This window comes from Antedon mediterranea, chromosome 2, assembly GCF_964355755.1.
Source record: "Antedon mediterranea chromosome 2, ecAntMedi1.1, whole genome shotgun sequence".
In the NCBI taxonomy this organism is placed as follows: Eukaryota; Metazoa; Echinodermata; class Crinoidea; order Comatulida; family Antedonidae; genus Antedon; species Antedon mediterranea.
In genome coordinates, this window is record NC_092671.1 from 18,246,061 (window position 1) to 18,272,414 (window position 26,354).

The 26,354-nt window shown below is 32.1% G+C and overlaps 2 long non-coding RNA genes across 2 annotated transcripts; one reads left to right on the forward strand and one right to left on the reverse strand.

Moving 5' to 3' along the window:
- Positions 1-14,246: 14,246 nt before the first annotated feature.
- Positions 14,247-17,996, reverse strand: LOC140039737 (uncharacterized). The gene is made up of 3 exons (XR_011842571.1): positions 17,834-17,996; positions 17,677-17,732; positions 14,247-14,289 (listed from the first exon to the last, which is right to left on the reverse strand). It is a non-coding gene; the product is annotated as an uncharacterized lncRNA (long non-coding RNA).
- On the forward strand, positions 16,917-17,996 carry LOC140039739 (uncharacterized). Its single transcript, XR_011842572.1, has 3 exons — positions 16,917-16,999; positions 17,534-17,596; positions 17,928-17,996. It is a non-coding gene; the product is annotated as an uncharacterized lncRNA (long non-coding RNA).
- Positions 17,997-26,354: the final 8,358 nt, after the last annotated feature.

Below are 26,354 nucleotides of genomic sequence, written 5' to 3' on the forward strand. Positions count from 1 at the left end.
ACAAAACAATCTGACTAATTAACACGGTATCTTTCATTACTTTTGTTGGAATAATAAATATATACGGCAGAAAAATAAGAACACAATCGGAAACGTTTAAATGGTAGGCCCTGGCCTGCATCTACTGATAGTATCTGTGACAGATGTATGATCTGACAAATATATGTTTAATATAGTATGTATTTTATTATTACTTTCAATGCTGTTCACATGTTCGAGCTTATAATATCATACATACATAATACCTTTTGTCTTTTAATAGTATGTATAGGCCTACCAAATGTCGAACGTGCGCTATTATAATATTGAAATTACGGTCTTGTGGTTAACGCCCTCTTTTGGTTTTTATTACGTTTAAAGTTGTCTGTCTGCTGATTATGTGCCTTTTGTGCCAACTGAAGCATTTTCATTAGAATACAGTACTTACTTACTTGAGCAATCTAGTAGTGTGATGGCGCTAGTTATAATCCGGTATGCTTGATTAATATTTATGAATGACGTAATGTATAACCCAACTCTTGCCATCACCAAAATTTTATTAAATAATGACAGTTACCATGTATTTACACAGCTATAACACACAGCTATAATATAATTATATCTCAGAGGTTGATCATCTATACATACACTAGGTGTAAATCAAAGTAGGATCATACTGGTGATCTTGTAGAAACTTTTAGTCTGCAAATTGATTTACCGTTTTAGGAAACATCAGCTAAATATACTACTTGACTCCATTTTTGTAAACGGGAAATATACGTTTTGCATAACTTTTAATAGATTCAATTGAAACGAAAACAAAACATATTAAATTCACATAATATAAAGAGGTTAGAATAATTATAAAAGAACAGTTGTATTTAACAATAACTTATTTTACTGCAGCATTTAAAATGTAAATAGTACATGAAAATGAATTACCTATATTCTTCAATATAATTAAAAAAAAATACTACACATTTTACAGTATACAGTAAAACCTGCAACAACATTTGAAAGCTTGTCAAACGTGTATTAACTACCATTGTTAACTAAATATTATACATAAATATCAAAACCTGAAAATTATTTCAAAATATAACAAAATAAAAACATATTACTGCTATACTATATTAAATCAGGGAAAGATTTCACTCTTCCCTGATTCAATAATCCATCATCTTTCTAATGCAAGTTCTTGTTAAATTTAATGAGGGCGCTATATAAATATATACTTTATGAGAACAAACCAAATATGATATGCCAGAATGATTAATAATTTAAGAAACTGGCCTCATGAAATTTAAGCCTTAGCAGCCTATGTTATATAACACTATGTTCTTGCAGTGGTCAGATCAATACAATATTGATTTAACAAAAAGGACAAAATGTACATTTTGTTGTCAGAATTAAGAGATTGTTGGCACAGCAGTCTATATGTCATTAGAGTACCTACAATTCAACAGAAAGAACAATACTGTTTGTTGTCGTCAGAATAAAGGGATTGTTGGCATAGGCGAAAGTTCAGGCTAGACATTATAATAGTTAGGCCCCTGTTGTTGAGGCCTATTAAATACTCCTTCGCCTAGCGTGGCATGTTGATAATGTTACTCTGGGCCTAGGCAGCCAAGCACCAAGCAACACGTACCTGCGCTTCGCTCAAATTTACCGCAGTCATATTTTGGACGGCGCCCTCAATATTTCGTTGCCATGCGAAACAGATTTTTACTGGCTTACGAAAAAAAGAATACATGTGCGTGACGTACGTATCCGTTTTCATTATCGTATTCGTAAGGTTGCGAAAACTCCCTATTCTCCCCCAAAAACATGAAAAATGAAGATTAATTAAATCAGACTTTGAATATGTTATTTTGTAGTTTAATAAAGTTAATCACTTCCATAGAAAAAAAAAACGAAAACAATAATGTTTTCACTTGTAAAATGATAAAATAAATGGTTAAATTCAATCAAAAATACATTGCCAATTTGACTATTTTAATGTTGAATTTATTTATTGTTTCTGTTGCCTGGATAATGAAGTGTTTCTTCGAAATATCAGACTAAATATTTTGGCAAATTTAAGCCTAATACAAGTCAAATTAGCAATTGTAGGCCTATCTATCTCTTGTATGTTAACAGAAGTGAAAACTCATGAGATAGATTTTGCCATGCGGTGTCACAGCAATTTACGGTGACGAGTGTACGGCGAGCGCGCGCGGCAATATCGTAAATTTTTCGATTGTTATGAAATCATATGTACATCCTTAATACGTTGTTAAATATGGTTCTCGGTCAAGTTGTCCTTTAATATAAACACAATCTTATAATAGTATAAACACATTGTGTACTTGCATTCACATGCAAAAAAAAAAAAAAAAAAATGTTAAAGTAAAACGAAAACTTTAGAACGATTTATCGCAGCTATACGAAAACGGACTTTTGTAGAAAGTAAATTAAAAAAACAAGTTTATTGTCACATGGGAGTATCTCAAAGAAAAAAATACAAAGCAACAACATTAAATTTCAGAAATTTCTTACAACTTATTTTAAAGTATAATTATTATTACTTTACTGCAGGCTAATCGTATCGCAAGACATCGGAGGTGAATAACGATAAATCACAATTTCGTAACTCGTCTGTCTATTAATTCATTTTTATAAGAATATAGATTCTATTTATAAATCAATAATCAATTTTATTGTACTTTTATATATTTAATTTCATTAATAAATAGCATTTGGAAAAAGAAATTAATTCATTAAATAAATGAAAGATACCCAAAAAACCTGAAAAATAAAGATTAATAAAATTAGACCTTGAAATCGAGTTCGAACAATACCATGAAAGCTCCAGTGGTCTAATGGTTAGGACATCTGCATATCAAGCAGGCGGTCCGAGTTCGAATTAATTAATTAAATTTCAGTATATCACCGGGCGGTTTAGAATTAATGTTCTTTGCCTGTTGTGTATATATACAGTATAAACAAATCAGGCAAAGAACATTAATTCTAAACCGCCCGGTGATATACTGAAATTTAATTAATTAATTTGAAACGATAAAGATGAGGAAATATGTGAGAATGAGAAAAAGTCGCCCCAATATATATATATATATAAATCCAAAGGCAAAGGCATAAAAAGCGAAAAGCTAAATCAAACCGATAAAGTAAACAGCCAGAAAAGTTAGCAGAGCTTTCGGGCAACACTAGATATATATATATATATATATATATATATATATATATATATATATATATATATATATATATATATATATATATATATATATATATATATATATATATATATATATATATATATATATATATATATATATATATATATATATCTTTCTTCTTCTAAATATCCCATTATATTTGAATGGTAATATTTTAAATAATTTACTTTCAAATATTAATTTTAAAATATTTAAAGTTATTATTTTAAATTAGGGCAGACAAAAAGTGTTCCCCCTTGTTTACATTTATGTATGGATGAAAGACCATTCTCTCTTCGATGGCCCAGGATATCTGTTACCTGATTGTGTTGTATAGAAAATAGCCGAAAAAAATAATATAATTGTGTTTTTCTATTAGCAAAATGCAATACAAAAAGGTACAACAACCATGACAAATTATTTTCTAAAAATAACTGTTACGGAATCTATTGGTACGAGAGATGATGAACCGTAAATAATTATTCTAACGGACTTTTTTCATATTTTTGTAATACTTTAAACTTTATCCAAATGTTATGAATTATTGTGAACAATTCTTTCTGAGATATTTATAGATTTGTCATGTTTCAAACCTTGTAGGCTATGCAAAAATCGAGTTGTTCTTACGGAACTTGCGCATTGCATGTTGTCAAATAGCTTTTAAGTTAATATGCCGTTTACGTGCTCCTGCGAAAGCTCCATATTAACTATAATCATAGAAACATAGAGTTTGGGCCGCGCGCGTTATAATGTATACTGTAGTATAAATTAAAAAGAGAAGATAATGTTACTTGAAAAATAACAATTACGTATGTTTTAAAAACAGAAGTGTTACTTTTGTTAACATTACAACAGCTTAAACGTACCGTACCGTAGATAACAAAATAGTACAGTATCACCAAGATAAAATCGTATTTAGCAACAATTACAATTTCTTATACCTTTCGCCCAATCAGCTAAGTTAGGTTATGGTTATAATAATAATAATAATGATGATGATGATGATGATGATGATGATGATGATGATGATGATGATGATGATGAGGATGACGATAACGATGACGATGACGACGACGACGATGACGATGCCGATGATGATGACGATAATATTGATGACGATAATGATGATGACGATAATAATGATGACGATAATAATGATGACGATAATAATTATGATGATAATAATGATGATGATAATAATGATGATGATAATAATGATGATGATAATTATGATGATGATGATGATGATAATAATGATGATGATGATGATGATAATAATGATGATGAATATAATAATGATGATGATAATAATACTGATGATAATAATAATAATAATGATAATAATGATGATGATGATGATAATTATGATGATGATAATGATGATAATAATGATGATGATGATAATAATGATGATGAATATAATAATGATGATGATAATAATAATGATGATAATAATAATGATGATGATAATAATGATGATGATAATAATGATGATAATAATAATGATGATAATAATAATGATGATAATAATAATAATAATAATAATGATGACGATGACGATGACGATGATGACGATAATGACGATGATGACCAAGATCATTATTATAAAATACAAAAATAATAAACTAAGTAGTACAAATTAATTAAAAACAAAACAAATAATATTTTGAGATCAAACGTTTGGTGAGTTCGGCTATCATGGATAGGTTTTGAAATAGTATTGTCATCTGCAAATTGAAAAATTGAAGATTCTATACCATATTCAAGATCACTCACATACAATAGAAACAAAAAGAGGCCCAAGAACTGACCACTGGGGTGTCACTGATATTACATTCTTCCAATGCGATACTTCACCACTATAGATAACTCTTTGTTTTCTTTTCAGGTTGTATTGATAAATAAATTTAAAAATGACAGTAAAAAGTGTTATGTACTGTTCACCCACTTGAATGATTAATTAACCTTTTTGTTGATTATTTTAACATAATTAAGGTACGGTAATACGGTAAATTGTCGCGCTTTTATGTTTTTTCTTTCAACCCTGAAATCGTTAATTTAGCCTGGTGATATCAATATCCTACTGAGTCGATACGTCTATAAGTCAATAGTTATGTTTGTATAACCGCACTTTTCTATTCACGACATCTGATTGGTAAGTTATGGTATAGTTTTAAAATATAATTATTACCTAATATTGTGGAATAGTCTATGTTTAGATTGCGCATGTCTGAATTCAATCGATCTAATCGTTACGTAGACCTGCAGTGGATGTACAAAGAAACATTTAAAGTATGTTTGGGAATAATTTTCTGGTATATCTTGAAAGCACTGATGATAATATGCTCGTTTCTTAGAGGTCTAAATAACGGTGAACTGTACTTGTGCATTCGTTTCGCTTTGAACGGATTTTTATGTGGTGGTATTGTATACGAAACAAATATTTACCGGGGTTTTTAAAAGGGTAAGGTTTAAAATACTAGTTTATATTGCTCGAATTCATCAGTGAAATGTAGTTTAGTTTCCAAATCGTCTTTGTCTATAATAATTATTTGAACCATGCCCATTACACCAGTCAATATCTGTATAGTGTAGCGCTCTTATTTGCGCGATATAATCGTTTTTCTTTTCTTGCTATGTTAATAAGTATACTTTTTATATTTTTCATTTAAATAATATAGAGAATAATGAATGTTATGAGTTGATTGATGACAATATTTCATGAGTTGAAAGATATTTCTATTTAACGGCAGAGCCCTGTTAAATAGAATGAACGAAATAATAATGATTTATATTAAATGTTTCAGCTTGTGTATGTGTGCAAACGAGGTTGTAGCTATTATGCGTTCGAAAACCAACCCGAGCGTTGTAGTTTACTTTAGAGCAAAAGGTGTTTTATATTCGTTTAATAGAGAGAATAATCTTATTCTTTGTAAACCTTATTGTCTTATGTAACTCAGTATTTTAAAATTATCATGTATTATATCATAGGAACGACAATTAAATTGTCTTTCCTATGACCAACTTCGTTATTCGGATCTAGAGCACGATTACTTCAGCATAATCAACTAGATAATCACAATGTTGATTTCTTCTTTTAACATTGATTGTGTCTCGTTATTGACTTGCCCTAGACCTTAAAAAATCCACATTCTTTAAGAATATGCAATATTATTGAATCTTTTTCTCAATTTCTTACGTCAGATATCAAACGTTATTGGCTTAATCTAAATTTACACTTTCACAGAACGGAAGAGGTTTGTTAAATGATGTAAACTCAATTGTAAGCAACCAACTTTCTAAAACGACGAAACATCCTAAGCAACCAGCTTCTCATAATAATCTCATAATCTCCCGTCACAATGACCTCTGGTAATTAGTGACCATCTCTATTGAACGCTTCTCATAATTAACCACCTCTCGTAAGTGACCTCTTCTCATAATCGACCACTTCTCGTGAGTATCATCTTCTCTCTTCCAAAACTTATTTTCTATGTATGCTTGACGGTTTCCGCTTTCGTATAATTCGCGACAAAAATTGTCTTTAATCGTTATTGGTTATCCGCACTTGGCGGATAACCGCTTGTTATTGTCAAGATCTTATTTTTTCTATCTTATTTTTCTTTCTTTCTACGATTTTTGTTGCAGCTCTATCTCTAATTCTTGTCAACATAAAATGGTATAACTTTGTCAGAGGATTGACCCTAACTGCAGATGTGCAGGAAACTATGTTATATGATGTAAAAGTCATGTAGCGTAAGTTACACAGGATTTTATGAAATTTTATGGTTGATCATAAATTCTGAACCAAATTCTTGCCATGAAACTTTACAGAAGTATACTTCATGATACGAAGAAATTTATATTTTATTAAAATAGCGTTTCACGCAAAAATATATTTAAAATCATTTTCGCATACATTTCAGGTCATTTTGAGCATTTTACATTTGTTCGCGTTTTCCGCACGCACTTTTTAAAAACCTTATTATGTTTCATTGTTGTTATTGATTTTTTGTTTCTATCTTTTCTGCTTTTGAAGGAAATAAATGTTTATTTGATTTGATTTGAAGGGTAAAAAAATTGCAATTGGGTAGATTTCATTCATTTTGATGAACATTGCACGTGCACTAAAATGGGTAATGTAATGCAAATTTGGGCAAAAATATGAATATTTTTAATCGGTTATAGTCCCTCAGGATGACTGGTGAACCTCTCTTTTTGAAATTTATAATGAAAGCTGATGAGTTTTAGATATCAATTCAATGTAAAATTTGTATCGACCGGATGTTCTGACGTCACCAAAAGGCCACTCGAATTTTTAAAATATGATTTTTATTTTTTTGTAATAGTTGACCCAATTTAATAGAGAATGTCGTGCGTATGCAATTTTCTCCTATAAGTTGTAATATGTTCTTTCTCAATCAATTCTCTTTAACATGCGTACACAAAATTTAAATTGGTATTACGTTATCATATTAAACAAAAATTAGGATAATAATAATTTCATTTGTACAGTATATTTCAATATGTTATAGCTCCTCAGAATAAAAAGTGACCCACATGATAAAAACTTATTAAGGAAGCTGTTGAATTGTATATAAATTCTAGTAATTTCAGTAATAATGATGATGGTGGTAATGATGACTTGCTCTGCAACTCTGATATTATCCCTTAGCATTATATGGAACTTGAGAAATTTAATGTGATGGAAGTTTATCAGGCATTAAACTATTTAATTGTTTCAAAATCTCCAGGACCTGATAATTTATTTCCCATATTTCTAAAGGTTTGTAGGGCAGAACTAGCACGATTGTTGTGCGACTTTTTTAACTTATCTTTAGAAAAAGGCATTTTACCAAAACAGTGGAAAACTGCTAATGTTGTACCTGTTTTCAAAAAGCATGGAAAACCTAAAGGTGATTTTAAGAGTTACAGACCTGTGTCTTTAACACCCATTGTTTGTAAAATTATGGAGAAACTTGTGTGTACTCGAATCAATAATTTCTTAGAGGCTAATAGTATATTATCAGATAATCAGTTTGGTTTTAGACATGCTTATAGTACTGAATTGTTACTCACTAAGGCGTTTCATTCATGGGCTCAAAGTTTAGATGCAAAAAATTGTAAGCAAGTAGATGTAATTTTCTTAGATTTTTCATCTGCTTTTGATAAAGTACCCCATAATCGTCTGATTAAAAAACTTAACAATATTGGCTTAAACAAAGGTTTAAATAAATGGATCCAGGATTTTCTTTTAAATAGAAAACAAAGAGTTATCTATAGAGGTGAAATATCGCATTGGAAGAATGTAATATCAGGGGTACCCCAGGGGTCAGTTCTTGGCCCTCTTTTGCTTCTATTGTATGTGAAGGATCTTGAATATGGTATAGAATCTTCAATTTTTCAATTTGCAGATGACAATACCATTTCAAGACCTATTCATGAATTAGAAGACTGTATAAAGTTACAGAGTGATTTAAATAAGATTTATGAATGGTCAGTTTTAAATAAACTACCATTAAATGCATCAAAATGTGCAGCAATGAGTTTATCCAGGTGTAAAGATCCCATCATATTTGCTTACGATATCAATTCCGATTCAACGAAAAGAGTCCATGAATTCAAACTACTTGGTGTATATATCAACAGTAAATTAACATGCCACTCTCATGTAGATTATGTTTGTAGTAAGGCAAGCAAACTTCTTGGTTTTGTTTCAAGATGTAGTAAAGCAATGTCTTGGATGGCAATGCTAAATCTTTACAAAGCACTAATACTAGCTGTTGTGACTTACTGTTGTTGTATGTGGGCACCTACTGAAATATCTCATATGTATAGACTTGGAAGGGTTCAGAGAAAGGCCACTAGAATAATTATGTACAGAAAAGAAGGAAATTGGGACACTTCATATTTATATAGGTTAAAGACCCTAAATATTTTAAGTATTGAAGATATATTTAAAGTGTATAGACTCACATTAGGTTTTAAAATAATGCATGGCCTCTGTCCATCATCCTTTAATGAGTTTGTGAGATCAAGTGAGAGGTGTGAAGGGCGGTTAATACATTGGAAGGCAAAGACGAATACATTTTTAAATTCATCGTTTGTTATTTTCCCTAGATTATGGGAGCAACTTCCCAATGAAATTAAACAATGTGCTACAATTTCAGACTTTAAAGCCCAACTCATCAAACATTTGATCTCAAAATATTAAGTTGTACTGTAGGCCTAATTGTTTATATTGTTTATTCAATGCAGCTTATTTTTAATTGGTGTATCTCATTATAACTTTGTTTTGTTTTGTTTTATTTTGACTTAATTTGTGCTACTTAGTTTTGTTATTTTTGTATTTTATAAGTAATGATGGAGTAAGAGCAGTTTTCTGTTTGGGCTCATGCCTATTACTTGCTCCTGGCAAGATGAATTGTAAAATGTACTTTATGAACTTTTGCCGAATAAATATTATTATTATTATTATTATAAAATGTTGCCTCGGATGTCATGACGTCATCATATGGCCAGTTGAATTAAAAGAGTATTTTTTCATCTCTTTTGTAATCACACCGCGTTTAAAATAGCGCGCATTTCTTTTCTACATGTATACGATTATATTCTAGTTTAATATGATCTGGTTCAGACAATCATCTTCAAATTTCTATCTTCAAACTTCATTTTGATGAAAATTTGATTAAAAGATGGGTCTCATTTCATCTATATGCTACACTATATAACATAATAATACAGTGTTTTCTTATTATGCTTTATGACACAGGTACAATTCATCACTGTAAACATATTTAATTCATGTTATAGGATGGTATATTCATTTTCAGCGTTCATATTTTAACGTATGTGCATGCTGCGTTTGCGCGGATAACCCGAATGTTTTGTTTTTACCATGCACTGTATGTTTGTCTCTATAGCCTGTGGCCTTATTTATCATGCACATAGGCTAGGAGAAACACAATTAAATATCCTATCTAAATTACAATTTAAAGGAAATCTTACTTAAAGATACTAGACCTACGTTTTTTTTACCTAATTTAAGGACAAACACATCATTTTATTTTAAAATAAATACTATATGGACCTATTGCGATATTTTGTTCTTCTTTAAACAGTTAAAATGTAAAAAATATATCGATTCTAAAAATTTTAGCGGCCCAATATAAATTGCAACATGCATCGCGCGTGGATTGATATTTTCATATTGCGATGCACCCACTTTTACCGATCGCGTGAAGAATAAACAAATAACCAGGTCTTTCAATTTTAATTAACGGATTCTGCAGATTGCAAATTGAAAAAAATTAATTCAGCAACGAGAAAACGTCAGACTAGGTCTATAGCTAGCGTACGATGTTCGTGCATTACCGTTCTTTATCAGCTAGGCCTACAAAACTAGGCCTAACTAAGCTTGGCCTATAAACGTTTACTACCTACGAGCTACTTAGGTATTGCGTTCTTTTTCTCTTTTTATCATAATTACCCTTAGAACGCACATTTAAGACAAGAAATGACCTGGTTTAATGTTTTCAAAGTCATATATGTGCATTATTTTTACAAAACGTCAAACATTGCAGGTCTAATGTAATATGAAATACTTCACTCTTGTAGTATGATTGTTGAATACGGACACTGTTTTCATGAATCTTGGTCATAGTGATAGATGACCCAAAATCCAACCGGAGTTGAAAGGGCATGGTCAAAGGCTTTGTTCTCAAGCAACTAAACATTCCTGCATTTTTAGAGCCTACATTTAGAGTCTTCCTAATCCATCATCTAGGGTTATCATTTTGAAGTTGCAATGTCAATGTTAAATGTCACAAAAAGCAACTATTTGACATTTCTTTAAAATAACAAATAAAGTTTGAAAACAAAATACATAAAATCACACCGTCTATAGCAGGTGAACCAGTTTTTCAATCATTGAAGATGAATATACTCGTTACACCAAATTCACATCAAGTTGTTAGGCTTAGTTACATTACCACTTTTTATGTAGGAAAATTATAATCGAGGCAGATATAATTTATGCACTTTCTCTTTTTTATTGTCAGAATCTTCTTTATACTATACTATATAACTATACTATCAATAAAATCCATTGATTGACTTTAGATAACAAAAAAGTGTGTCCAATATCATTACATTTATACATGAATAGATCTTTATATACAGTTGATATGATTAGGCTATCTATTATACTCTCTTTGTTACAAGAGAATGACATTTGAAAGAACACTTTTTAATGCCTTTTTAATCACTTAATATCCACCTTGGAATAATAAAAATGATCAGAACCTATACTGTGAAAAAATTCAATAAGAATTCACTCAAGCTCAGCAATAAAAAGTAATTATGTATATTTAATTACTTAACTCAATGATCTTTGTTGTATCCACAATTGATTGGTTAATATTTGTATTCTAGGACTGAATACTGTACAGTTATTGTATTGCTGATATCAAATTCTTGTGTATTTTCAGCAGCAAAATTAAAACAAATTTACACACAGTAAGTAATTTGGCCTATTATTTAGAATAAGATCGAAAGTTATGCTACTGTACTTAATTAATAATTTGGTCAAATAAATATAATATAACCAATAGCAATACCGTAATTCAACAACAAGGCCATATACATGGCTACAGTCGCGTGCTCAAGTTAGTGTTTACCGACCAACCGACCGACCAACCGACCGACATAGTGAGCTGCAGAAACTGTGGTTTAAAAGACCATCCATACGGTAGTTTACAACTCATAGTTTGTCTTTTACAAACCATGATTTGTCTTAAAACCATGATTTGTCTACAAACCATTATTTGTCTTTCGATAAATATACGAACCATAGTTTTTCTTTTACAAACCATAGGTTGTCATTTACAAACCACAGTTGTGTCTTTTTATTATTGAAAAACCATTGCTTGTCTTTTACAAACGAATACAGTCCAATAGATAGGCCAACCGCCAACTCGTACTTAAATTTTGGCCCACTCGGACACACATTTCTGTAACCAGCAGGGTGAGGTTAAGCTATCTAAATATATTACAAATATAAATTATATTACATTGGAACGACCAGTTCGATTACATAACTGCCAATCATAATAACAAACCGATATCACAAGACAATCCTATAGACTGAAAGAAAAATAGAATAATAATGTTAATGTCATACAAAAAAAAGCACAGTCAGCTAGACATGGTAACCGACCATTGAGGTGACCGAGGGTCGTTTGTGTACTTTAAATTAAATTAGGTTTTCGTGTTTTTTCGTGTAGTTTAAATTACATTAGGTTTTCGTGTTTTTTGTGTAGTTTAAAGCACAGGTTTTCTTTATTTAATTTTTAGGACATAATTACACAATGCACAAGTGTTTCAAAGACTGTTAAGCATTATTGATCGTATGCTGTTGTCTATTAATTTCTGGATTTAAAATAAGTATTATTATTATTATGTTATCATTTAGAATAATATTCACAATTGTTATTGTATGCAATATTTATTCTTCTTCTTATTTCTCCATGTACAAATTTGTGTAACAATTATCTTAAAAAGTTAAATGTTAATGATAACCACAATGTTACAATATCTTTTGAATAATTAAATTTAATCCTAATAAGCTTTTCAGTGTGATCGCTTATCCGTGACGTCATTATACGCCATTTATATTATATAGTAGCAGTCTTAGAATGTGATGTGCCCATGGACATGATGAAGTCACATACCATATATGGGCATATCACTACCACATTTAGGCACATTTTTTTATCAAACTAAAAATCAACACATCTCAAATTTCAAAGAGCGCGCACAACAGCCGCGTTTCTCGTGGAAAATTCTCTTATCTTTTCAAATCTTACAGTTATTTTCTCAATTCTCATCGAATCTTTAAGTTTATTTTGATAACGTCATCATACCAAACAAATTAGAACATGATGTGTGTCCCGTAATTTCACGTATGCTACACTGCATGTATATAGATATATAATTCATACACATAATAGGCAAAACTCAACACTATAAATATTTTGCAATCGTATTTTAATGTGTTTGCATCATTTATAAAATGAAATTACAGTAAAATTATGAAATTATCACCTACAATTCGCCAAAGTGACGAATCAAATTCTAGTTATGTTTATTATTCTTCACAATCATTTTCTTTTTCAGGAGCTAGCATTAACTTTTGTTGTGTAAAAAACTAATAATGGTGATAATAATACCAATCATTGTTCTTCTCTTCTGTTGTACAACTCTGGCAAAAGAAGGTAAAGCATTCTAACTTGATGAATACTTGTAGAATGAAAATTGAAGATAGACTTTGTTTCATTATTTAATGCTGACAGAATACGTAGTTAAAATATTGTCCAGTTCAGTGTGATATAGAGAATAATAAACCGTGACGAGGCGAACATGTTATAGTCTTCCGAAAATAAAATAAGTTTGGATTTGTTGCATTTTAAACTGTTTTAATATTACGTTGCATATAATTTTTCATATCTGGCAGGAAACCTGGTTGTATGTGGAATAGACATCACCTTGTTCGGTACGGTGATTGTGCCATCTAAAGATATGTTTAGATATTTCAAAACACTAATAACTCTATATTTTTTCTGGTGTTACACGATTGTTATTGCGCACTTTTTTTAATTGGCATAGTTCAAATTATCCAGTAAAATCCTTATTCTTTTGTAAATAATGATCATTTGGCTATAAGGAACTTTCTTTTATTTTATATATATTTTTTTTCAACCTCAGAATGTTATTGTCGCGCTAAAAAAGTATCCAATGTATACCCACCAACTATTTTGTTCACCTTTTTGTTTTTATTTCTTGTTGAACTACCTAAACTAAATTTAAAAAAGATTTTAAAGCAAAATTTGTCCACATTCTGTGTTTTTTTACCATGTTAAGCGAAAGTCATGGTTTTTTTTATATAGGTTGTGGTACTGGTAATCATATTTACAGGTTTGTTTATCTGCCTGAGAATCTAGACAGTTTTAGCATTACCTGTGAAGTAGATTTCCATGCCGATCCTGATCACGTGCATTACATGTTTACATCAGAGTTTACAGGAGGTGCTTTTCTATACAAAATCGATGTAAAAAGAAAATCTGAAGGTCAATATGAATTTAAGAGTAAATGTGACTCTAATACAGCTCTACAGTTTGCAAAAGTGACAGTTGTGTCAAACACTATTACGATAACGTATGAAAATGGAATTTTTTATGTTAGCCATGCAGACGGATCTGGAGTAATAGCTCAGTCACCAATAGCAACAAACCTACCAAGATATTTTTGGTACGATGTGAATGTCAATTCGTCCGACTGCAAATTAGGTAAGGCACACCATACATTTCCCAATATTTCAAGTCCAGCCAATCTAGTGATATATATTGCAGTAATTGCAAAGAAAAATGTTCATTCCAGATAAAACTTAATATGAATATGAAATAAACAAAAAATTGAAACACTGAAAAATATTTGTTTATTAATATTTAATTAATCTCATCTAAAAATATTTATGGGAAAAAAACATTATATTATAATCTTTTTTTCCCATAAATATTTCCGCTGTAGGTATTTATTTCCAAAATTGTAGTTTTACAATCGTATTTACACCTGACGAATATATTCTTGTCATTTTTGATTGGAAGATATGCGATGTGATATGCAATAGACATTCTATTAAACTCTTACTTCAGAGTTCAATATACTTATGTTACACGTGAGGCTAGGTTGTAGACTGCATGTTCGAAAATAGTGTAGTGTATCCCCGTCTATCTGCCTTGACATAGCCTCTAGTTAAATGTAGGTTATTATAAAATAAATAAATAAATAAGAACAATGTTTTTAATAATCGTGTAATGGTATAATAATAATAATAGTTTCATGATATGAAAAATGACTGTTCTAGTTCAATGTTAATGTACGGTATACTAAATGATCTTGTCAATGTGTAGATTATTTATTTTTTACTAATACGAAAACAGAAAGAACGAACAAAACTAAAAAAAGAATAAACAAAAGAAATAGAGAATTAAAAAAGAAAAACGAAAGAACAAAATAATAAAAAAGGAACGAAACAAAATAAAGAGGGAACAAAATATTGAAGAAACAAGGAAAGAACGAAAAAAAAATGAAAGAATGAAAACAATTTAGAATTAAAAAAAAGAACGACCGAAAGAAACATGTTAATTTATTTTTCATTTAAACTATTTCCATTTTTTTTGATATATAAGTTTTGAATTTAAATGTGTCAATGTTAAATATTATTATGTAGATTTGGGGTCACAATGTTTATTAAACGGTTTTCCTCTTGGAGAGACGACGTGTACATTTGTAGAAGACGAATGCATTTGGGACAAACACTATGCTAGTTGTGGAGGATGCTCGTCGTACTCAGACGCAGACTGTGCGCATTTTGTTGCATTGAATAATGTTCCAACTACTAATTCTCCAACTACAACTACAGCTCCTACAACACCGGTATTTAAAACTAATAAAGTCACTACAGATTCTCAAACTACTGTTGCCCAAACGACTAATTCTCCAACTACAACTGCGGCTCCTACAGTACCTACAACTAATGAAGCAACTACGTTTATCATTGGACCTTCAGAGGAACCTAGTACTATACTGCAGTTCACATCAAGCGAGGGTCCTAATCTGATGAACACAGAAGTAACAGTAGTGCACAGCACGGTTGATACTCAGACAGGAAATCTAGCAGGTAAGTAAGGTGAGTCCCGTGTTCTCTGAACGTAGGGGAATGAGCTGTTAGGAGCTCATTGTACTAAGCCTCGGCATTATGTGGTAGGGTGGCCAGGTCCTTTCCACGCCGCCTTTTTTCTCCCTAGTATTTTCAACCAGGTACTCAAACACATACACTAAACACATACACTTAGTAAACAAAACAGTTTTTTCGTTATAGATCGAAACATAAGTTAAATCAAATTAAAAATTAAATAATGGAATAAAATGGAATAATTTAAAAAAAAATTAATCATTAAACTTAAAATTATCAATTGTGATTATTTTACGTGTGCTCACAGATGCATAGCCTTACACACCTTGCTACTGGTAAATGTGAAAGATTAAACTGTGACTTGAAACCTAATTGGACTGAATTGCGCACAGGTGTGGACACTAACTCTTTTCTCCCAAAATGGTCCTTGTTCGCCTGTCCACAACGACAGGGGCTGAATGAAACAGAACACCGGGGTAACCCCTACTCTTCCGAAAAATGAACTGGGTTATTTAAAGTATAAACGAGCCAGATATGTACGCTGGACTTCCAATTTTAAGTCCTTATCCGAGAAGACTTGTTCTATCACCAGAACAATGCTCGAGGAGTGACTGCAACCTCTGCTGATTGTATAGCTATGGCTTGCGGCGCCCCTCTCATAACCAATTGGTCACTGGACATGTTAAGCAACACTGATCTGATTGCAGCCTTATTTGGCAATGTGTAGATAGTAAGTCACTTGGTAAATTTACGTTAATCTTCTCGTTTATAAACCCCTTAGTTTCATTACGAAATGCTGTGTACAGAATGATGATGGTTGAAGTTAATCTTTTTAAATATGTATTGTTTTTTCTTTCTATTTTTACACATTTTCTAGAAACTACTACAACTCTAAGCACAGATATTACTACTACTACTGCTGCTGCTCTTACTACCACTGCTACTACTACAGCAACAACAATAACAACTGATATAACAACACCAAGTGTTACTACCGTTACTGAGAGACAAACTACTATTCACACCACAACCCATGCTACTGTTAACAGTAAGTGTACTTTTTATTTGTATCAAACTTAACCCTTTGAAGACGTGGCCCGTATCCCATACGGGGTAATTTACTGTCCTAGGACGCGAGGCCCGTATATGTACGGGTTGACTTTTTGGTCACTGAATTGCATTTTTTGAGCATTTGACCTTTGACCTAGGTAAACAAAAACAAATGCTATTTTTTGAAAGGCCAAAACATTTCACATTATAAAATATAAATATAAATTGCAGAAAATTACAGTAAGAAAAATATGTTTAATATTTTTCCTAAAACTATTAAAATACCTTATTTAGCCTCAGTTTAAGTTCTTAGTTTTGAATTGTACTACAATTCAGCGTTTTATGCTGCGATGTGTTTTTTTATATGATTGGATAAAGATACCGAATATATCAAAATTCCTATAAATAAACAAACGGTATGTAGTTCAACCGACTGAAGAAACATTTTAAAACAACTGATAGTATATTTTAAATAAAATTGGTTTTATTTTGTTAAAATGCCAAACTCAACATCCACCTCTTCTGTTGGCAGGAATTGTTACTACTGAAAAGGTCACTACCACGCAACCTGCCACGACTGAGGATCCCGTTGGAGGTACAGTTATTATTTATTTGTACAAAACTTTCTAATATCTATGTTTTAATTAGAAAAGAACAATGATTAAGTAGACGTACCTTTCAAGTTTCGATTGTGTCAACCGCCTCCTTTTTGGGTGAAGCCTGGAATAACCCTAAAAAAATAACAAAAATAATACATGTAATTTTGTATATGTTACTTTGGATTTCTTTTCTGATAGTGCAGTATATTGGCCTTATGTTTATACATTCTTACTTGTTTTAAATGTAAATAAGGTGAATAAAACTGTATTTGGTTACATTGCCGTGTGTGGGTGTATATGAAACGGATAATCTTCTTTATTTTGTAGACCTTATTTGGAGTAGCAATTTCATCCTACTGACGGTTACCACTGCGATTGCGGTTAGCACCCTTTTAATTGGCTGTATTTGTATCGCACAAAGTATGATTAAAATGCCTAGAAAATTTCGGCGAGTTTTGCCTGCACCAGAAATTGAGGCACAAAAGAAATGTGAAACCACAATGTGAAAGAGTGATGCGTCAGACACAGGGACTGTGGGTTGTGAATTAATAATTCATTGATTGGCTGATTTGGCATGGCTAAATAAAGAATGAAAAATAATAATATCGTAAAGATGTGAACAAACAACTATAAATTACCACGGCGCCTGTGACAGGTTACAACTGTATTCGAAAGAGAACCTACACAAATAATGACCATATTTTAATTATCGCACTGAGGGCGTGATATAGTTGCATTGAATTGTTTCCGTTTGATTGTTTTGTATACTGTTTGTTTTGTAATTTTAATGTATCTCTTCATTCCTGGAGACTTTTTGAAATTGAATAAATTGAATGAATATATTTAAATATTGAAATGTAACTAAATAAAAAGGTACAAGTAACGTGCACTGTTTCTATGTAGACGATACAACGATAACAGCGGAAATAAGACGCAATTTTAACGTTTTTAATATTCACAGGCTAGGTTAGGTGTTATGGAAACACGGAAGCAATGTTTTTTTTTCAAACCAAAGTCGACATTAAGCAATGTACGAGGCATGCATGCATGCAAATTATATAAAACAATTGTGAAGTAAATGTATAATAATATTAAATATATTGTTATTTGTCATTAGCTAGTTACAAATTAAACGAATACTTTTTGTTATGAATGCATAATAGAGAGAAATGCGAACTCTACGATTGCAATGATTTAGGATAATAATGAGAATTTAACTCCGAGGCGCTAATTTTTGTATATTATGTTCTTGTTTATGTTGTAAAACTAAGAATTTCTGACGTATTTAAAACCAAAAAAATGTTATACAGTATTAAAAAATCTATGTATGGTAGATTAGATTCTGAGAGCGGATAAATCGGTGTAGGAATTTAGACCAAGTGTGTGTGTGACACAGAGCCAGAGTTTAAAACCTAATCAGCTATGTGTGGTATATTAATGTGTTCGTTGAGATGTTTTCAAATGTGCATGACTTGCCTTATTAATACATGGGTCACGATCACGCTCGAAGAGCATGCAGCATCCAGGCCCGTATCCAGGGGGGGTGCGTTGGGTGCAGACGCACCCCCCCCAAGTCCCAAAAGGTCCACTATTTCCTCGGTTGGTATTTTTTCTTGTCTTGTTTAACTAAAGACAATATCATTATATATATACAAAATTTACATTATCAATGGTATACAAACAAAAATATGCTAATATAAAATGAAAAAATACCGGTAATTAAATTACGGAATCTGAACTGACTACAAACTCGATGTAAAACATGCGCAGTCGATCATGTGACGACAAGCAATAGCTTAGCGCTTCATGTACGCGGTACGCGGTATAATATACAGTAAAAACGTTCGCGTTCACTTCATATAGCTTCAGCGCCTAGAAAACCACGATGTTCCATTGACCGTGAGAGTATGTCAGAGGGCTAATATGCACTTTTATGCATTCATTATTGCCAGCGATCTAACTTACTAATAAACATTAGCTAGGTACGCACTTGTCTGGCGGTATCCTTTTGTACGAATCGTTCAACGTTGGGTCGAGACGCGTGATATCAAGTTTCATCCAGGGACCAAAATGTGTAATGTAGTTATTTTCCAGGCGAAGTTTACCGACGGTTACCGAAGGGAACACGTGTACTTTTTGTCGGGGAATATAATATACAGTAAAAAGCGTTCGCGTTCACTTCGTAGCTAGCTTCAGCGCCTAGAAAACCGCGACGTTTCATTGACCGTGAGAGTACGTCAGAGTGATAATATGCACTTTATATGCATTCATTATTGCCAGCGATCTAACTTACTACTAAACAATAGCTAGGTACGCACTTGTCTGGCGGTATCCCTTTGTACGAATCGTTCAACGTTGGGTCGAGACGCGTGATATCAAGTTTCATCCAGGGACCAAAATGTGTAATGTGTTATTTTCCAGGCGAAGTTTACCGACGGTTACGTCGTGTACTGCGTCGACGTACGCTACACTACAGCAAAAACGAATTATGTTAATTGTTCGTTTGTTCACCAATTTTTTAATTTACAAGTAACCTTCTGTACCGTGGGGCACCTAAAATAAATTTTTCATCTATTACTAAACAAAAAAACATGCCATTTTCGCTTAGCCAACATTATAGCTATAGTTATTACATTTTCAATATCCTGTATGTCATGAATTTCTCACCACTCGGAAGTCCAGATGGTACGCATGCATACACCTGGGAGGAATAAACTTTTTTCCCCGACTGAAAAAGGTCTACGCTTGCGTTTTTTAAGCCTCTAGGCCTGATGTTTCCACCAAAGTATAAAATGCAATTTTTTGAAGACCTGCAGCTCTAGTTTTAAACATTTTCTTAGCTCAGCCCCAACAATAAAGCTGGTCATATTTCGAAGAACAAGAAGTACATTTTCCGAGACCTAGCATCTCTATTTTTCAAACATTTCTTAGCTCAGTCACAACCCATGATAGGGACTTATATATTTTTTTTCATGTTTTGAAGTATAATAAGTCCAATTTCCGGGACCTCCAACTCTATTTTTCTAAATTTTCTTTGAACTTTTATTTTTTAAATTGAAAAATATGGATTGAAACAGTCATCGCGCATCGTTTTTTTGCACGCAGTATTTTATTTATGCATTATAAAAAATGGAAAAAATGGCTACCCTAAATCTGATTAAAAAGACCTCAAATGACGCTAGAACGCGTTGCTTCCGGGGGCTTTGCCCCCCTGGACCCCACCGGGGGCTCTTGGCGGCCCCTGGCCCTCAGCCTAGTGATGCTCGCTTCGCTCGCATAGCCCCCTCATCGGGGAATGTAGCCCCCGCGTCGGGAAGATCCTGGCGCCACCCCTGCTGAGTTGGCCTCATCATGAAAGCGTTAAGTTCTGGTGTCCATCGTTCAACTAGCCCAAGCCACAACAGACAGTCTTACATCAGTCTTTAGAACGTCAAATAACGCAAATTTTTCCAGGGCCTTCGGCCCCTGGACCCTGACCGGGGGCCCTTGGCGGCCCCCTGGCCCCCAGCCATTGTTGCTCGCTTCGCTCGCACCCCCTCATTATAAATGCTGCATACGGGCCTGGCATCTTTTCATGATCAAAATGTGATTCAAAGTGTACTTTGAGCTTTCCTTCTGGATCCTGCTATCACTAAAGACTGTAGTTCTTTATCACGTGTAGTTCGACTGTTTCGTTTCTGTTTCTTAATTTATGTCATCTTATCTGTAACTTCCTTTATTGTTTTATGTAAATGTTTTGAACTGAAATTATAAAATATATAAGAAAATCACCTGTATAATATTTCATTCAAAAAGCTTTGTTAAAAATTGACTCTATTGAATTAGACTTTTGTGAAGTACTATAATTGTTTAAAACTGTATTATTAATCATTATTTTATGCATTTAAATGTATTATGTTACCATTAATGTTATGTTGATTGAAGAAAATTGATTTGTAGGGATTCGGAAGGGGGAGTTCTGTAAACGACAGGGAACACTTCGTTCTCATTAGTTAATGTTTTATTTTTATTGTTGTAAATTATATAGTTAACACGGTGTAATTTTAACCACTTACAGTTGTAGTTATTTTGTAATAAAATATTGTATTTTTTATATAAATAATTGTAGTTTAGGAGAACGCAGATTCCGCAGACACAAAGAACAAGTTTATTATACTGTATACAGCTATTGTTGAACATTGCCCTTCGTAATTTTATTTCTCGTGTGCAGATGACTTTTCATTAATTTTTTTTTTTTTTTTTTTTTTTTTTTTTTTTTTTATTTCATACTCATCCAACAGCGAGTAACCCGCCAATTACAGGATGGATAAACTATTTAAAATTTCACAAGACAAACATATACACAAGATGCTCTACATAAACAAAGACTTATTATTAAGTCTTTGGGAGTGGAGTTGTAAATTGTCATGAGAAAAAACCCTGACATTGGTAGCCAAGCATCATAACCACCAAGCCACAGCTCCACTCCATGAAGCTGTGGATCGTTAATAAAGTCTTGTGTTAAATAAAAAATCTCGTTCTTGAGTTTTCTCTTGCATAAACACCACTTTCGCCGAAAACGATTGCTCACATGACTTTACCTCATTCCACTTTGGAAGGTTTTACTTGATTTGTTAATACCACCGAAAACGTTCAACAAAATATGTCAGTCTGAGCCCGGAATTCCGGTCTACTTTCCCTACCCACTTAAATCCTTCCAAACGGTTGATTTGGATTGTCTTTATTTACGCTGACATCTTCTATCCATAGCTGAATAATTTTTCCATGTTTTATTGTCGTGCCTACTTTTAAACTTCTTTCGTTTTCCTCATATAAAGTCGTTGAAAAAGTTGATATCTCAGACTTGACCTGACAGAAGTATGTTTTTACTATGTTGGAAAGAATTAATGTGACTGCAAATAGTTTGGTAATGCTTTGTAGCATGTTACAAACCGAATACTGTAAATATGTAATTATGATGAATTAGATTAGACTAGATGGTACGCGAGCGTGGTCGTGCCCACAGAGATGTATAAATGTAAAAATCATAACAAATGAAACAATTGATGATGAAATAAAAGTGGAAAACCCACAAAAGACAAAAAAAAAGAACTAATGAGACGAACTAAGGCTTATTTTTTTTTTTATCAATGACACTTTTACATTACTCCAACTTTACCATGAAAATGTTTATTAGCCCATCATACTTCCAACAAATTTGTCAACATTGTCCCAAACCTCATTCTGCTGAATACACCATTCCATGTGGTGTTTTATCCATGTTTGCCTCAAATTTCAACAATGTCTCGATTTTGTAAAATGGCAGCTAACACAATGGCATATGACTGGTTAATCATTTCAAGAACTTAATTCCTACTACCAGTTAAATGGTTAAGAGTTATACCAATCGAAATGTGTTTTCTTTGCTTTTCTACCGTGATGTTGCTGCAAAAATAGAATCTCGATTAATAGATTTTATTATCTTTTGCTTGCTTTCATGCTTTTAATTCCTTGGATACGGTTCGAAAGTAAGATGCTTGAATTCAGAAACCAACGTAAATTTAAATCTTCCTAGTGTTTCTAATTTTCTGGTACAGTTATTTTTTATTTACTTAAGGATAAGCATTTCGTAGTATAAATGCAACTTTCTAATCCGGAAAAGAATGTCTGTAATTATATCGTAGTTTTGTTTGTGCAAAGTTTCATCTGTTGCCATCACAGAACTATTATTTTCACGTTTGCTCTTTTTTTTTATCAACTTTCCAAAATATTTTTAGTACAAGTTTCTGTGCAGATGATTGTGGTTTCCACGATGTACTTTTGATAAAGCAGTGAACTTTTAGTAGCACACAGTTTCACAATTTTCAGACAGCACAACTGTTGATATGTGGGTGAGATGGAGGGGTAGATTTAAAGAAAGGAGAGGAGTGTGGCTGAAACGATCTTTCTGACTCGATATTTGTGGGTGTTTTTCTGTACTGATATATTACTATATATTCTATAATATAGAAATATTATGTGTAACGGGTTGATAACATTGATTTACTGATAACGGGATCTGACTGACAATTGTTTTGGAACGTGTTTGGTTATTTGACATTAAGAACCTTATGAGGTCAAATCTTCTGGGTTGAAATGTGGTGAAATCATCTGCTGTGAGCGCACTACAACTTATTAATAGGAGTTTGGTGTATTATGGGTATATATATGCATCTAGCTTCCCATTGTAAATACCCTGGTTCAAATCCTGCTAAGGATGATTTTTTATTCTAATTTGTAAATTGGTGTTTGTAACATATGATAATAAATAAATATTTGTTTGTTGACTTTGACCTTGACTTTGATACCGGCCTTTTAAAATTGATTTCCGCCTAGATAATCGCTATATAACGATTTATTATTAATTTATTATGATGGATGATTGTGAACAGAGATTCCGATAAAAATTGTAGGTTCTTTAGATGGTGAAATTGTTTTAAGAAATATTGTTTGTGGATTGTGACCTGAATTTGAAGATGACAAAGTTTGTGAGATTTGAATACAAACTGTGGCTTTAAAGGCACAATTATACAAGCATTTTATATTCACATGGTGAAAAGTTAAGTCGCACGCAATTATTTTTTTTATAAAATAAAATACTACTACTTTTAAAGTAATTATTATAAGGTTTTTACCACACAAAGATTAATACTTTTCTAAGAGATAACAGTTAATAAATAGTTAATTAATATACAGAAGTAAAAATTAACTTCTATCTCTTAGAACTTTGGAATTATCATAAAAAGTGGGCCTATCGGTATTTAAACAACAATTAACAATAATTTTCAATTCTAAATGAAACCATTAAAATCCTGTTTAAATCAGTCGTGTAATTACATGCCAAAGAAGAGGAGACATAATAATGCTAACGCAAAATATCGTAAAATATGATATGCAAATGGATAATACAGTGCGCCATTAAGTGCCTCAAGCTTTAAATGTGTACTCTGAATGACAGTTTCTTTAATGTGGTTCATTAAAGACAACTGAACAAACATGTCAAATCTGTAACACTTCGTTAGAAACAATAGCTAATAATTAGTTAGGAAGAAAACAATGATCCTTTCCTATTGTCTAATTCCATTTTTGCAATCATGATGAAGACTTCAAAACGATTATTATTACGATACAATACTGTTGGGGACCCATTTGGAAACAATATTTTGGGGACCCATTTGGAAACAAGCTTTTGGGCTTAAAGGGTTATCCTCTGCCTTCCATGTTTTTTTCTTCACAAGCCTTTGTTTGTATTGTTCCATGTATTTATTTTCATTGATATTGTATGCTGTTTCATAATTGTTCTTGGAACGCAATAAATATTACTTACTTACTTCACATGCGTTAAATTAATGCTGCCGTATCGCGGCGCCCTTTCTCCTTAACGTCGCATGCATTATTAACGTTACAGTCATTAAAACTTATTTATTTAAATATAAATTATAATTTCGGTGAAGCGCCAGTGAAACGTAGTATATAAAACACTTGATGGTCTTCGATGATAGACGTGTACGTAAAATCAGAAAAATATTCGTATAGAAATTTGAATTAAGGTTAGGTGTTTCTTTTACAACTGCTGACATCAGTAAGTATTATTATTTTTTTTTACCAGTTAAAAAACAATTATTGAAAGGCCTTTGCTCAACGAACAAGTAAATCATACATTACGGAATACCCCATTCGTGTATAAAAGTTGTCAAACAAAGTATATTCAGACCCATCGTTTAATACGACAATAAAATGCGAAAACATTACAGAAAAAATATAATAAGACTACTACACTCATATCCAACATTAACGCACTTTAATCACGCACGCTGAAATGCAGCGGGAGTATCCCCATCATCATGATTGCCAATTCCCGCTGTATTCCCTGACACACTATAAAGCCTAAAGTCTTGATTAGTTATGTTAGCCAAATTGGTAAAAAAAAAACTTACTATTAAACAAATCAATGTATATTGTACATTTTAGTGATTTAGGACAAGGCTGAATCTGCACGCTCAAAAGATAATAATAAAGTGGTAAATAATCTAACAAGGCCCTATAGATGGCTGCAGTCGCGTGCTCAAGTACGCTTCCTCTCGAAGGCCGTTGATACAATTGATCACGATATTTTATTATATAAGTTACATACTTATGGAATCCGTGGCCCTGTATATAATTTATTCAAAAGCTACCTTTCAAACCGCAAGCAATGCACTAAATTTAAACACACCCTTTCTGATTTTCTTCCTATTATTTGTGGAGTCCCTCAAGGTTCCCTGCTTGGGCCTCTATTATTTTTATTATACATAAATGATATCCATAATGCCTCAAATATGTTTTCTTTTCTGTTGTATGCTGATGACACAACCCTTATTTACACTGATAAAAATATAGATTCCCTTTTTAAAATATCAACCAAAAATCTACCCAAAATTTTAACATACTTTTCTGCAAACAAACTTTCTGTTAATCTAAAGAAGTGCTGTTGTATGGTGTTCAAAAATTCACAAATACCACTAAATACTAGTACTTTTAAACTAAAAATTAAAGATCAATTAATACCTATTGTTGAGAAAACTAAATTTCTTGGTGTTTATCTGGACTGTAAGCTAAATTGGAAACATCAGATTACTCAAGTCGAAAACAAAATATCCAAAAGTTCTGGTATCATATATAGATTATCATCTTTCATCCCTCAAAACATACTCCGGATTCTTTACTGTTCACTAATCCTCCCTTACCTCACTTACT